At 35.7% G+C, this 14,372-nt stretch overlaps 1 protein-coding gene across 1 annotated transcript in view; it reads right to left on the bottom strand.

The window, feature by feature from the left end:
* The window catches only part of LOC115620667 (extracellular serine/threonine protein CG31145), a 131,895-nt gene extending 119,140 nt beyond the window's left edge, over nt 1–12,755 (bottom strand). Inside the window, exons 1-2 of the mRNA XM_030514022.1 lie at nt 12,705–12,755; nt 10,024–10,246 (exon numbers count right to left, since the gene is read on the bottom strand). The gene's annotated coding sequence lies outside the window, so the exon portion shown is untranslated. The remainder of the gene's footprint in view (nt 1–10,023; nt 10,247–12,704) is intronic.
* Between the last annotated feature and the right edge of the window lie 1,617 nt (nt 12,756–14,372).

The raw sequence follows: 14,372 nt of genomic DNA, 5'->3' as shown, positions 1-14,372 counted from the left end.
AAAAATGTTAATTCATTGACGCACTGATATGTACTTTCCCTACGCTGCTGAGTCCTTGTCGGTGCCTGAAATAGGCGAGCTGCATAAAAATTACTTCCTTATCAGAAGAGAGTTCTCTTCTATGATGAAGAACTTGAAGTTGGTTAAAAGATCTACGCCAATCAGAGATGATTCTGGATTAGTGCATATATTTAAAAATGTTCTATTGAATTCAATTTAGAATAATTGCCAGTCTTTCTACTTAAATATCTGTAATATCAAATTGACTTTACATATATATACATATACATATAAACATATTTTTTATGCACATACTTTTAATTTTCAGATCACTTTAATTTACTAATCTGACAAGGATGTACATATATCTCATTTCTTGCACCATTTGGTTAAATATTCCCCTACATGAGCAGGATCCAAAGGAACTACGCTTTCTTTAAACCAATAAATCCGCAAGCTCAAGTTTAAAAACAAAAAATAGAAAATAAACTTTATTTTAATTCCAAGAAAACTATATGCCCAGCATTTCAAAATCGCGTGCTTTTCAGAAGCCCAAGTGAGCCTCATGAATAAAATAAAAGCCAATTTCTGCAAATCAAGCCGCCAAATTCCCACAAGCTTCCAGCTTCGCATTTGATACTTTAAAACAAAATAAATTTGTGTTTTTCTTTTCTTTTTTTGTTTCTTTTTGCCAAACTGGAATTCCATCAAAGGCATTTGCTCATTAAATATGTAACGTTTGTGTTTGCAGCGCACTTTTTTCTTCTTTGTGGTTTTTACTATACATACTTTGCTTTTTTATTATTTATTTATTTTGACATCCGCCTGCATGCATTCGACGTTTGTTTTTTGTTTTCCCATAGCTTGCAATTTATATTTTAAAGTCATACAATATATTTGTACATTATTGGAAAACAGTATTTTTTAAGCAGCCGGCAAGCAAGTAAATAAAGTAACAACAATATTCAATATTTGTCTTTTTATTAAATGCCGTATCTTTTGTTGTAATTATGGATGCAAGCATCTCATTTTGTTGGACCTGTTAAATATCGGCTTTACTCGTCACACCATGAGCTGGGAATTACGTAAACGTGACATTTGCAATTTTACAATTTTATAATACCAACCAACGAGGTGGCAAACAAATAATGCGCTTGTTTGTTATTGTTGTTGTCAACATTGTTCATTTTATTTTTATAGCAAGATTGCTTGCGCGAAATAATGCTAAATTTATTTAACATAAATGTATTATATGAATGAGGGTTTTCCCAAAATTATTATCAGCTGCTCACACTTCAAAAGCTGCCATTTGTCGCTTTACAACACGGAACTAAGGATTGGGCCAGATATTAAAATGCGAAACAGTTTTGGAACCGCACGGTGAACAGAAATAAGGCATCTATGCCAGAACAGAGATAGAGAAATGTGATACCGATAATTCTGCTTGTTACTCTTATTTATTTAATTATATTATGTTATTACTTTATTTTAAAGATTGATTATTATCCAGTTCTATTTATGTTTTAGAATTCGATCAAGTTATGTGGGATCGAAATTGGAAAAAATTGGTCCAAAAAGCAGGCCTTAAGGGGTCTATTTTATGTTTTCTATATTGATTTCTATAAATCACATGCATTCCCATTCACATAATTTTCATTGTTCATTTATTTTAAAAATTCCCGATATTTTAAGATTGGTGAGTACTTCCAGAACCATAATTGGTTTTCGTCTAATTTCCGATGTCAGGTCTTCATTTAGTTAGGGATGTCTGTTCGCATTTTTCTCTTATTTGAAATCGATATATATATATACTACAATAATGTATAGATTATTATTAGTAAGGCACGAAATGCAGTTGTAAACTTTCCATTTAAACAGTGAAAATCGAATTTATTATCAGCATTCTCTAAATCGTAGCTAAAATAAAGAAAAAACGGAATGCATTCTCTGTTTTAATATTACGCTGAATTCCAGAGTGATGATGGACAGAAGGGCGTCTCGCAGACAAAAACGCTTCGAGCTAATAAATACATTTTTAAATATATCAAATTTATTTGCCTTTATGTTTTTAAATTATTTGTCTATTATTTTTGATCTAAATGATTAATATTATCAATATTCCAGGTGGCTTTTAATATCACAACTGTCTTTTAATTTTCATGATTTTAATTTACAGAGATGTCTTTTAATTTTCATGATTTTAATTTACAGAGATGAAAGTACACTTTAGACGCATACTTTACAATAAAGTCAACTTTAAGGGTTACTTAACTGCTTAAAAATTAAAATACCTACCTTTATTAAGTTATGTTCTAACTGCCCTGATATACGATCTTATTTATATTTCTCATGCTCACAATCAGCTAATAGCTGATTAATAAGTTAAGCATTCAATCAGTCTGTTCCTTATTAAGATCTTAATTTAGTTGTGTAGCGCTGTGCTAATCTTCCCAATATGTGATCTTATCTGTGGTTTTTGTGTTTACAATATTAGCTGATTAATAAGTTAAGCATTTAATCAGTTTGTTGTGAAGACTCCAATTAGCTTACATTGGTATCACTTGTTTGTTCATACATTCTATAAAGAACTTATCAATTCTTTTGGCCCTTATCAAGCAAGAAAGCATTCAATTGAGAACGCCATTAAGTTGTTTTTAAAAACAATTATCGTGTAAAATTATTGATTTATTGACATGAATTCAATGTGTGCGTTCGTAAATCAACTTTGAAGCGATAGATAAGGTGCAACAAGCCCCTTTTGAAACCTTCGCAACAGGTGCGCACTAAACTAACCTTCTGTTAGTTGCCTTACAGGACTTCTAAATGCCGAAAGCTCCGAAAACAACCGATAAACAAGCGCCACCTGTGCAAAGCTTGCGAAACTAAACAAGGACATGTTGGGTGTTGTAAAATATAAGTGCGCTTAGAAAGTGAAGCTTTGCCATAAAATCTGCATCGCAAATTAAGTAACCGCATAAAATCGGCCTCTAATAATACATGGAAAATTTGAAAGCAATCGCATTTTCAGTTTTCATCCGAAATGCAAAGTCATGACAAAAATCGTTTTTAAATGTAAACTGAGACGCCATGGAAAAATGTTTGTGTGCGGAATATCTTTTAATGGTTCGAGCATTTAATGTGCTTTATGCACAGTTTCTGTTTTTATTTTTGATAAAGCATTTTTGGTTTCGGCCAATGTTGTTGTACAACAGCGCATATATAATTCTGCTTGTTGCGCTTTTTATGTAACGCATGCCGTTATTTTTACAGTTAGGGCCTCGCATACGAGTATACAGGTAAACCCTCAAAATAAATGAAAAACCGGCTTGCTATAAAACGAAAAAAAAGACCAAAAACAAAAAACCAGAATGGTCGAAACGGGTGGGTCATCACAACTAACTGTACGTTAAGCGCGACGTATGCAAAATGGGAATGCGGCTGTAGTTGACAGACGGAGCCGGCATTGCAGGTAATCAACGTCAATGCAGCACAGCCGGATAGTCAATAAATATTAAATAAATCGCATGTTGTGCGTACACTGCCCATCAAAATTAAGTAGCCGCGTGATTCGACATCTTGCATCCGGAAACTTAGCCAAAGTCTGTGTTAATGGAAAAATATCGTGAAACTTAACGAATATACACGTACCTGTAAGTACGTGTACGAGTATGGATAGGTCTTTAGAAGTTCATGCGGCTCTCTTAGGGCAGCTATATCTTATATTGCGTCGATTTTGATTATCTCTTATGAGATACAAAATGTATTCACAATATCGTTATAAACAAAAAAGAGTTCCTGCTAAAACAGATTTTTCCAGCGATCGATCTTCTGGCGACTATATAATATAAGGTTTGTGATAAACTTGATCAGTGTAAACACCGATTTTGGTGTCCTTAGGTGTTATTATGCAAAAGTACTCGGTGTTCATCAATATATCTCGTCATGCTGGTCATATAAGTACCTAATAGATGGGATCTGTCCTCCAGTATAACAATTGGTAGGTTTATAATATTGAGAACATATAAAACCTTTTATAAAAGTATATTTTTTAAGTTATCCATAACTTTATTCTTAGATAATATTTTATATTTTTAAATAACCGCATTTCTAAATTTTGTGATATAAAAATTGTTTCCATTAAATTAGTTGGATGTCATAAAATTATTTGTAAAATGCTTAGCTTTTATTCTTCTTTTTTAAATCTCCTTATATGGTCATAGATATAGATATTTTGAGTATAAACAGTCAAGTATCGAGGGGGGAAATTAAAAAAAAATAAAATAAACTCGTCCTTTCTCGGACCTAGGAGAATCTGGATGCCATCTTTGGTTATTCTAGCTTTAATAGTTTCTGAGATCCTTGCGTTCATCCAGACGGACAGACGGACGGACGGACATGTCTAGATCGATTTCACTCGTCATGCTGATTCAAAATATATATACTTTATGGGGTCGGTCGGTCCTTCTGCATGTTACATACTTTGCACAAACCTAATATACCCTTTTTACCCTACGGGTACAGAGTATAAAAAGCTGAGGACCGTAAAATCCCTTCAATTTGTTCCGCAACATCAGTCAATTATTTATCAGGCAGCACTGTTCGAGCCCATTGCACACATCTGTCAGAGTTTCGGTGGAACTTTGTAATCATTTTATGGCACTTAAATATTTTATAGCGTGAGCCACTTGGGTTTTTTTCCGAGCTTTCGCAATATGTACATATATGAAAAATAGTACGTGCAGCACAACAAACGTAATGCAATTAAATGCTGCAAATAATATTAAATGTGATTGATAAAAGGGAAATCTGCGGCAAGTGCTATATATCTACAGCAATAGCACAATACAATTTGCATGACTTTCGGCACGCAAGCCAAAGTTATACACACTCGTACTCGTATATCTATATATTTCAGATGGCAACCAATTACAGCAACCAAAAAAACAACAACAACAACAACAATTTCCCATCTATCATGCTGGCGTAGGAAATGGTTTCGCCCGAGCACAATCACAACAACAATAATGACAACAACAACAATAAAGTCAAAAGCATGACAAAACTCACGTTTCGAGCATTTGTGTCATGATGCAGTTGGGTTGAAAGATTTTTTTTGTTTTGGAGGGGCGTATTAAAATCGCATTAAAAAAGAGAAACACAAAGAAGTCGAAAATTTCAATAAACCAGTGTCGTGTTTCAAATTTGTATTCGAAACTTTTTGGGGCTTGAAGGTTCTTCTTGTTGTTGTATTCTTTTGTATATACCCTTTATAAGGGAAGTTAATAGGCAATATATACACATTATATGAGATTTTATTTTAGTTTTGTCTTTAAAGTATCTCAAAGTAATCCGCAAACTTACAGATCTACTTCACTACTAAGCGGCTCTGAGAGAATTCTGTACTTGAAAAAACTTGTTTTTTTCTTAAATCTTGAATACTAGGCACGTGGCGCAGAAAACCGTATATGGTATATGAATATTGTGATGAAAAACTAATCGATAAAGACATACCAGTCTGACTGTATCAGCTCCGAGAACTTTTAAACCATAAAACAGCTAGGGACTCCAAACTTTGTTTGTGTACTTGCCTAATCTATGCAGAGCAAGTTTCTTACAAACCATGGAGCCGATATTTGGAAAAAGTACGATACCTGTTTCGTTTAAAAAGATATACAAGTATGTGGAAAATTGTTTTCTAATATGTTTTGTGTAGTACATCTTGATATTCTGTAATTTCTAAAAACATATCTTCAAACCATGCATTTTATTCTCATTGTTTTTTAATTGATTTTGGAATTTGAATGTTTCTGTTGGCAATAAATAATTTCAATAAGAAAAAAATCCTTTATCATTTACCAATTAATATTAGAGTGATGCCTTGTTCTATTAATTATGATTGAAAAGGGTATTTAAGCTTCGCCAAAAGCAATCAACACTTTTTCCTTCTTTTTTGTTGCTATTTCTGTTGCTGTCTGTGTCTGGTCATTGGCAAACATTAGACTTGAAATCGTTATGAATTGGTTTGGTATGGCGCGCATTTCAACCATTTATAAACAAAAAGCCAATAAAACAAAACAACAACAACGAAGCTAAACAATAACAACAACGAACCGAAAACGTGCTGATTAATGTTCAGAGGCGTGCGCGGCATACACACACTCATTCGGCCGTACACTCGCCTAAAATGGCATAGGTCAGTTACACTAATTGAAATAGAATGTTTGCTTATTTGTTGTGGGCTCTGTGTACACAAGAGATACTAAGATACATGGGTGCATGGATACATTGTTTGCAGCTTGTTCATGGCAGCTGTGAAGTGCACTTCGAACAGCACTCAAGTTACTACCCACTGTGGCGGTTACTTATCTAGTTGATACACAACTTACAAGTGTTTAACATAAGTGGCAACAGTTTAGAAAGCGCTGCGCACTCCTTTCACTTTAGAATACGACTGGGCGTAGAGAAAGTGCAGTGCGCCATGAGTCCAGGGAAAATTCCAACAAACTGTTTTGTCAACAATTGAACAGTAACGGAAAATCCTCCAATGGCCACCGAAATGCACAAAAAACCCCACCTGTGTTTTCGAGATTAGAGATTTAGCGCCTCAGTGGTTGTTTGACTCATAAATCATTAAAAAATTATAATAAATTCCTCAATAAAATTAGCAAAAATGCTTTATAAGATGTGACGAAGCTTAAATACCCTTACACGTTTTTTGTTTATGATGGCAGTTACTGTAGAGGAGTATTGTCTGGTGATATGTTTATGTTTCAAATCATTCCTAAGGCATAGCTACGATATTAAAAGCTTATTTAATGCTTACTTAAAGTTAAAATTAAAGCTAACAGGTTTCACTACCAGCGTAGATAGGTTATATTTGTTAATACATGAGATCCGCCCTTTTTAAATGTCGATGAAATCATTTTATTGAAGGTACTTACTTAGATAAGATTGATTTTTGATCGATAGTCCTTTACAAAATGAAAATGTGCACTGATAAAGAAACCCGATTTCACCTCACCAACAAGTTTATTCAAGTTTTCGGCTATATATAAATTACAAAATAATAATAATGATACTATGTGGCTGGTAACACTACTTTCTAAGTATGTACATACTTACGAACACGTATAAATAGAATGTGCTATACATGCATACACGTACATACATCGCAATCTTTACACCAAAATTCCTGTACTCTCAGCGAGAGTATTCAAAGAAAAGAAAAAATAACAATGGCAACAAGCTTTCTAAAATTGGCAAAACGCAAAATGACATCAACAAGTTGTCAAAAGCATGAATAAAAGTCGAAGAAGAGGAAGCAGACAAACAATCGCTGCAGGCAATGAAAAAGCAGTTCAAAGCGCCACAATTGGAAAAGTTCTAAACACCATAATAACGGCAAAGAGCCTGCAATTTTGTAAAAGCTTTCAATAGCTTTTTTGGTTTTGTTAGCCAGCATGCCTGGGGCCTAGAAACGAAAGTCAAAGTTGTAAGCAGCTGAGAGAGAGCAGCAGGAAAAACACGTGGTGTCAAAGGACAAGAGAAAAAGAGAGATATTAAGTGAGAGAGACATAGAGAGGAATGAGAGAACGCGAGCGCATCCTTGAAGGTGGTTCATTTACGCATGAGCGCCAAATGTCAAAACAAGCACTTTGTTGTTGCAAATGCCGACAGACTATAACTGTTTTTGCTGTCACTGTTGTTGTGGGGCTTTTCAGTTATTGTTGTTGTTGTTCTTGAAGTAGTTGCCCTGATTAGGCGTTGATTTGACTTCTAGACTGTCGCTCTTATGCACATTCACTCACTAACTCACTCTTTCTCACGCTCACTGCACTTTGATTTTTCGACAAGATGTGATGAAAGCATCAGAGATGAGATGCAGGCACTTCAGCGACCGCAGCCTACACAAAAGCGCCCACTCAAAGAGTTTAGACAATAACAACAACAACAAGAAGAATAATAGCAGACGTCAACGAGGCGTCTGCAGTTGAAAATATTTAGTTGTTGTACATCCCATTGAGTGGGGGCGTAAGGGCGCAGCATAAGTAACTCATAAGATGGCGCACAAATAAATTACAAACAAACAACATTTGTCTGACAGGCCAACTAATGAGGTGGCAGTAGCCTCAACCCGCATGCCGGGTCGAGAACTTACTAGCAGCAACAACAACAGCAACAACAACGACAGCAAACATGCAACTACTAAGCGCAACAAAACGAAAGACGCGTTCACACCCACTGCTGCGCCCACGCCCCATTCAAGCTTGCAAGGCGCGCCAAGGTTAAGCCACATCGTGTGGGAAGGGGGGAGGATGATGGTTGCTTGCCAGCCAGCGCTCCAACAGCTACTTGTGCAATCAGCTGTTGTTAATGAAAATAGTCGGGGAACGGTAAATGGTAAGCGCGCGGAGGGCGCTTGCTAAAAGTCAGCGAGTGACAACAAAACTCGCGCCTGTTCTTACCTTATTGATTTTTAGATACTTTTTTACGGGTGTGGGTGGGTGTGTTGTTTGTGTGTGTGTGTGTTTGGGGTTCGCACGTAATTGAAGATCCCGGGTGGTGGGTGATTGGCGTTGGCGTTTATTGCTTCCCTTTCACGAAGCACAGCAGCAAAGGCAATCCAGCAACAGATAAGATACTGAGTAAATAGTTAAATGCACTCAACAAAAAAATACCTGCATTTGTGCAAAAGTTACTCATATTGTCAAGACGTGCAAGACAAAGTATACCTGCGCATATAGATAACAACCAAAAAGGCTATAAACTTGCCGATACAAATGCCAAGTCTGGTTACAAATCCCCCTAATCATAACAAACAACAATAGAAACGACTTCAGCAATACTATGAAAACCAACTTACATAAACTCTTGTTGGTACAAGACATCAGAAATTATAAACGAACAGTATATGAATTAAATATAGCATAATATAAAATCGTTTAAAGAATGTATAAATTGTACTCTTGCAATACATATAGTGTTAAGCTTAAGACCCTAGTAGCCAGCTAAACTTTCTTTATTGTTTTAGCTTCGTAACAATTCCTCTTTTATTACCAATCAGGCAGTTAGTCACACAGTCAGTCAGAACAATATATTTTATATATGTACATATATAGGAAACTATTGTACAAGAACATGAATTATGATATTATAATATTACCTAATTATAAATGACTAGCTTGTACCGTTTGGGCTGTGCATTGATCAGGACAAACTGTTTTATATATATAGATATAAGAAGTGGAGAAGGTCGCTTAATTATGGTAAACACTTGCCCTATATACGCGGAATTTCTAGATCGTATTTTTGAAAGATGATAACATACACGTATATATAAGAATGTCGCAATTTGGCCAATAATTCCAAATATAATGCATTATTTGAAAGAATTGAGACATAGTCCATTAAGATAAGGCAGATTCCAAAACTCACTGCGTAGTATGTGGTAAACATTTGGTTGCGGAATGAACAATTCCTCAGATCCGTACAATTGGTGGTTCTGGTTCATTTTCGGAAGGTTGCGACTTACGTGACAATCGCAATATCTCTCTAGTAACCCCCCCCCCCCCCCCCCCCCCTTGCATCGAGAACGAATTCTTAAGATATACATATACAAATTAAGACTGTGCACCAGATTACAAGAAACAAAATATTTTCGTCATCATCTCATTGAAAAATTTGCTTACAGATATCTCCAACGCTGACACATTTTTGATTCCGTTTCTTTGATTTAATCTCATCTAATATCTAATAACAACTTTGAAATCTTCCCCTCAAAATTATGTTCACAAAAATAAACAACAACAAAGTAACAAAAATAATATCTTCATCATCTTCTCATCATCTCAGCAGCTTTCATTAGTTCTAAACACTGCAAGCGTCTATTTTAATAACAATTAGAAATCAATTAAAAAAACCTAATAGCAACTGATTATGTTTTGTGGTTTTTTCGTTAAGTGTATGCAAAAATAAAAAAAACGCAGAAGACAAATGTTAAAAAAAGTTAATTAATGAACTTACCCGTCGATTTGTGAATCTCTTGTTTGACTTTAGCTGCAGCTAATAACAATCCTCCTGCTCGCCAATGTTTAATTATCTGTTTTCTCTTTGATAAATAAATACTTTTGTTGTTATTATTGTTGTATTTTTTTAAGCTAAGCACTTAAACGCTGACTTGCACTTTGTTGTAATTGCACTTATATGAATTATGCGGTATTTTATCTTGTTTGTGTAAGTATTTCCGCTTTAATTATAATACAAACATTTAATCAAAATAATAATTTATGCGCGCTGCTGCGTTTTATTGCACTCGCGGGCTATTTTTTTTTTTACACATATTGACATGACAGGCCTTGGATAAAGCTAATTGCAAAGGCAATTTCACAAAACGAGTGAAACGAGCAGTGAAATTTAAATGACATGAGCCTACCTGACAGACAGGACTTTACTGCGCATATACACATATTTATAGTACTTATATATAGTTGTGATTCTACAAATATGCCATGCAAATGCCTGCACGCGTCTGACATCGAAAACGAAATAAATTCGACAGACTGGCTGTGAATTGTTTATACTATAAGGTACTTTTCAGGTCGGATTAGCGGTCACTCAGTAACTGATAAGAGAGTGCAAAACACAAGTGCAAGTGCCGTTCCCAGTGGTTCTCGGAACTACTTAGTACAGAACTCACTCCCTTTGGTAGTCCTAAGGGAACAATTGTTTGTACCCAGGCCTGAAAACGTTGCTGTTCTGTTCTATTGAGACTTTTTTTTATGAGTTTTTTCCTCTAAACGTCCACCGGAGCCAACAAGCTCTTGAAACCACTTTGTTTATCATATTTTCATACAAAAACAAGCGAATTTAACTAATTAAATCCAATTTTACAATTATTCATACTTCATTGCGGGACATTCGAATGCAAAGTCTCAAAGGCGCATATTTTTAAATTTATATTTATTACATTTATATTACACGTTTTGTTTTCGTAATATCTCTTAAAAAGAGACATTATGCATTGACTGTTTCTATTTAAAATTAATCTCCGAAAAAATGCGTAAGAGCCGTTGGGTATTTTTATCAAAACTTCTTGTGAATTCAATTTTTTCAAAGAAAACATACGAATACCTACTTCACAGTTTAGTTCAATTTGTTATATTAAGTTTTATAATATAATCGACAGTAGTATTGTATATTATGAATAAAATAAAAAAAATGATAATACAAGAAGATGTCATAAAGACAAGAATTGTGTAACATTGAATTTCAAAAAGGTAAAATTTTTATTTTTAGAGATTTACTCTCCATGAGTATGCTTGAATTATAAACTAGATTCTACGAGAAGTATAAACAAATTTACAAATAGAAATTTCAGTGAGTGAGAATAATTTCCTATTCCTTTAAAAAAAATTGTTGTAGTTAAATGAACAATCAACGAATAAGTAATTCCAACGTTTACAAAGATGAATCTTGTTTATTGATATGTGAAAAATAATTTGAATTTTCTCGTGAAGTCTAAACGGGTATCATTGGGAAACACCAGCTCCATTAATAGAACCAGTTTATGGCGAATAAATGACACTGTCTCCGAGCCGCAGGTCGAAGCATAAGCCGCTTATCACTGCCTAGTAGAAGCTGTTGCGTACTTCTGATAGCTGGCGAGTGATACGCAAATTGAACAACAGGCAATCAGCAGCAATGACAACAAAAGCAACAACTTATATAGTGTAGATTTATCATAATTGTGTAGCAGAGGCTGTAGAACAAGCTTCAAACACGACCTGGGTGCTTTTCTATCTAACAGATAGTTCCGACTCAACTGGCACTCATGTATGGATGTGTTTGCACGGCGCACAGCAATTGATAAGAAGCCAAGCAAACATGTTGCGGACAAAAAAAAAACACTCGGCGGTATCTATGGACATATGTAGGTACATCCCGATATGTGCACACTATATGTTATGTGCTTATGTTTGTTGTATGCAGTCGATGGATGGCAAGCAGATTGGAATCCCATTGATTTTTTCAAATAAAATAACAAAAACAAACAAACAAACAAGCAACCAAAAAGTTTCACTGCGCCACAAAAATGTCAATCCAACAAATTTCACTTTGGGCAAAAGTACATAACAAATTTGTTTTTGCTGTTGTTGTTGTCATCGTTTGTTGTGACAATTAATGTACAACAACTACAACAGCAACAGCAACAACAACGCACAGGCAATAACAACAGCCATGAACTTGAGCGCACATTTAAATTTCTCTATATGCTCGTATTATATTTAAATCATTTTAAATTTATAATTAAATCTTGCTGCCAGGGTATTTGTCACACAAAACCAGCGGCTGATCGCCTTAATTCATGTTTGTTGGTTTGTGCATGTTTTATAAACTATTTTTATTATGTGTATAAGCACTTGGCCCATTGCGGAATAGCACACTTGATGTTAAGTGTGTAGCGGACCAGATTTTAAGGTTGTTATTAAAATTATGCACTGCTCAGATAGCTGAATACATTATTTTAACTATTTTCGCAGCTATTTTATTGTAATATTTATAATTTTTTGTGTGTTTTTTTATGTCAAGAGAGTCGCGCAATTTTGGCGCGGCGCGCGCGCTCTCCCACACACGAACCGTTGTCGCTGTCGTCAATGGAAACGTATGCGAAAAACGAAGAAGCAATCGAAAAGAAACCAACCAACCCAACAAGCGTGTGCGCGACTACAGAGCTCGGAGACCATGAGACACGGCGGCCAACAAGTTCCGATAACAACTGGGCGCGCTGCGACGGCGGGCCTATGAGTTTTGTTGCCGACGCTTACACAAGCAGCAGAGGCAGCAGCAGCAACAACTACAACGGCAACTGAGAGTTGTTACCAGTGTTGCCATTTTAGCCATTTTTCCGCCACTTCTGGACATTTTCATTTCCCAACTGCGGCAAACATGTTATGCATATACCCATAATAAAAATAATAAATAAAATACAATAAATAAATATGAACTTACTTCTCACCGAATTGTCATTAACATTTACATTTTGACAATCCATTTACATTTAAAAGTGCATTTCAAAACCCAAGCTGAAAGGCAAATTGACCAAGGCAAAGAAACTTTGTTATGAGACAGTAACGTTATACATATATCTCCAATAAGATCTTATCTTCATGTCGTAACATGTGAAAAAGAGAATAATTGAAAACTAGTTGTTTAACAGCCTTATACATTTTTCAGATATTTTAATAGCTAATCTAGCTTTTATTTACACTCAAAGACTGGCAACGCTGATTATTACAAAGAGCAGCAGCAGCAGTAGCAAAGGCAACAACAACAAAAATCGTGCTCTGGTCGCTGCCGTTTGACTTACGATTTTTCTATGTGGGATGGGATGGCACATGCAGTGAGCTTGCTGTTGTTTTTGTTGTCATTGTTGTTGCTCAGTCAATTGACAAAAGCAGCAAAGCTTGTGTGTGTTGTTGCTATTGCTGCTTAGCTTTTCATTTAGTCGCTGCTCCCTACGATTTGGCGCTCTGAGTAAGAAGCATACACAAAATATACAGTTACTCTGGCGCGCTCTTGCGCTCTCTCATCCACACACCAATACAAACACTTAGCCGCGCTCACTAAGCTAAAACAGCTGATGAAGTATACAAAACGTAAACAGACAGCAATGCTTTGGCTTAGCCGCAGTAGTTGTTGCCTCTTTGGGGCGCGCTCGTTGGCGCGTTAATGAGCGTGCATTAAACGCTTTGAAATTTAAAATAATTATAATCAGACAGTACGAAAGCAAACTCAAAACAAAGCCAAGGTAGCGATGAGCGCGCAACGGAAACATGTTTGAAATCCGACCACAATTCTTGACGGGAGAGAGGGGCACTGCAATACGAAAATATAGCCCACAATTAAGTACCAACGACGTCTGATGACTGACCCTGCTGCTACGACCGCAGACAGTAGACAATTGACTTGGCTAGTGGGTGAGACGTCGGTCTAAATTACACTGCCCCAAATTACAGCGAGCTCCAACAGCTGTCTGCTGCCTGGCAGCCAAAATAGATGCGCACAGCACACATCCAACTTGGCAGACGACAGCGAATTGTAATTTGTTTGTCAACGAATGCGCCAGCAGCGAAGAGACCCAAAAATATGCGACATAGAAACACACATAGCCGAAAAGTACCAAAAATAGCTGAATCGAACAGAATTTCTGGGCGTTTTGCACTTGGCTGATATTCGAAAAACCACCCACAAACATGTACTATCAAAGTTATTCATACGACATGCGATATTCTTATCATTCAAAGTTTCAAACATTACATGAGGGTTTTTTAAAATGTATTTTATAAAATCATATTTTGAACTTTCAATTCTTT

Source organism: Scaptodrosophila lebanonensis, unplaced genomic scaffold (genome assembly GCF_003285725.1).
Source record: "Scaptodrosophila lebanonensis strain 11010-0011.00,11010-0021.00 unplaced genomic scaffold, SlebRS2 tig00000024-arrow-pilon, whole genome shotgun sequence".
In the NCBI taxonomy this organism is placed as follows: domain Eukaryota; kingdom Metazoa; phylum Arthropoda; class Insecta; order Diptera; family Drosophilidae; genus Scaptodrosophila; species Scaptodrosophila lebanonensis.
This window is presented reverse-complemented; position numbering and strand designations above follow the sequence as displayed.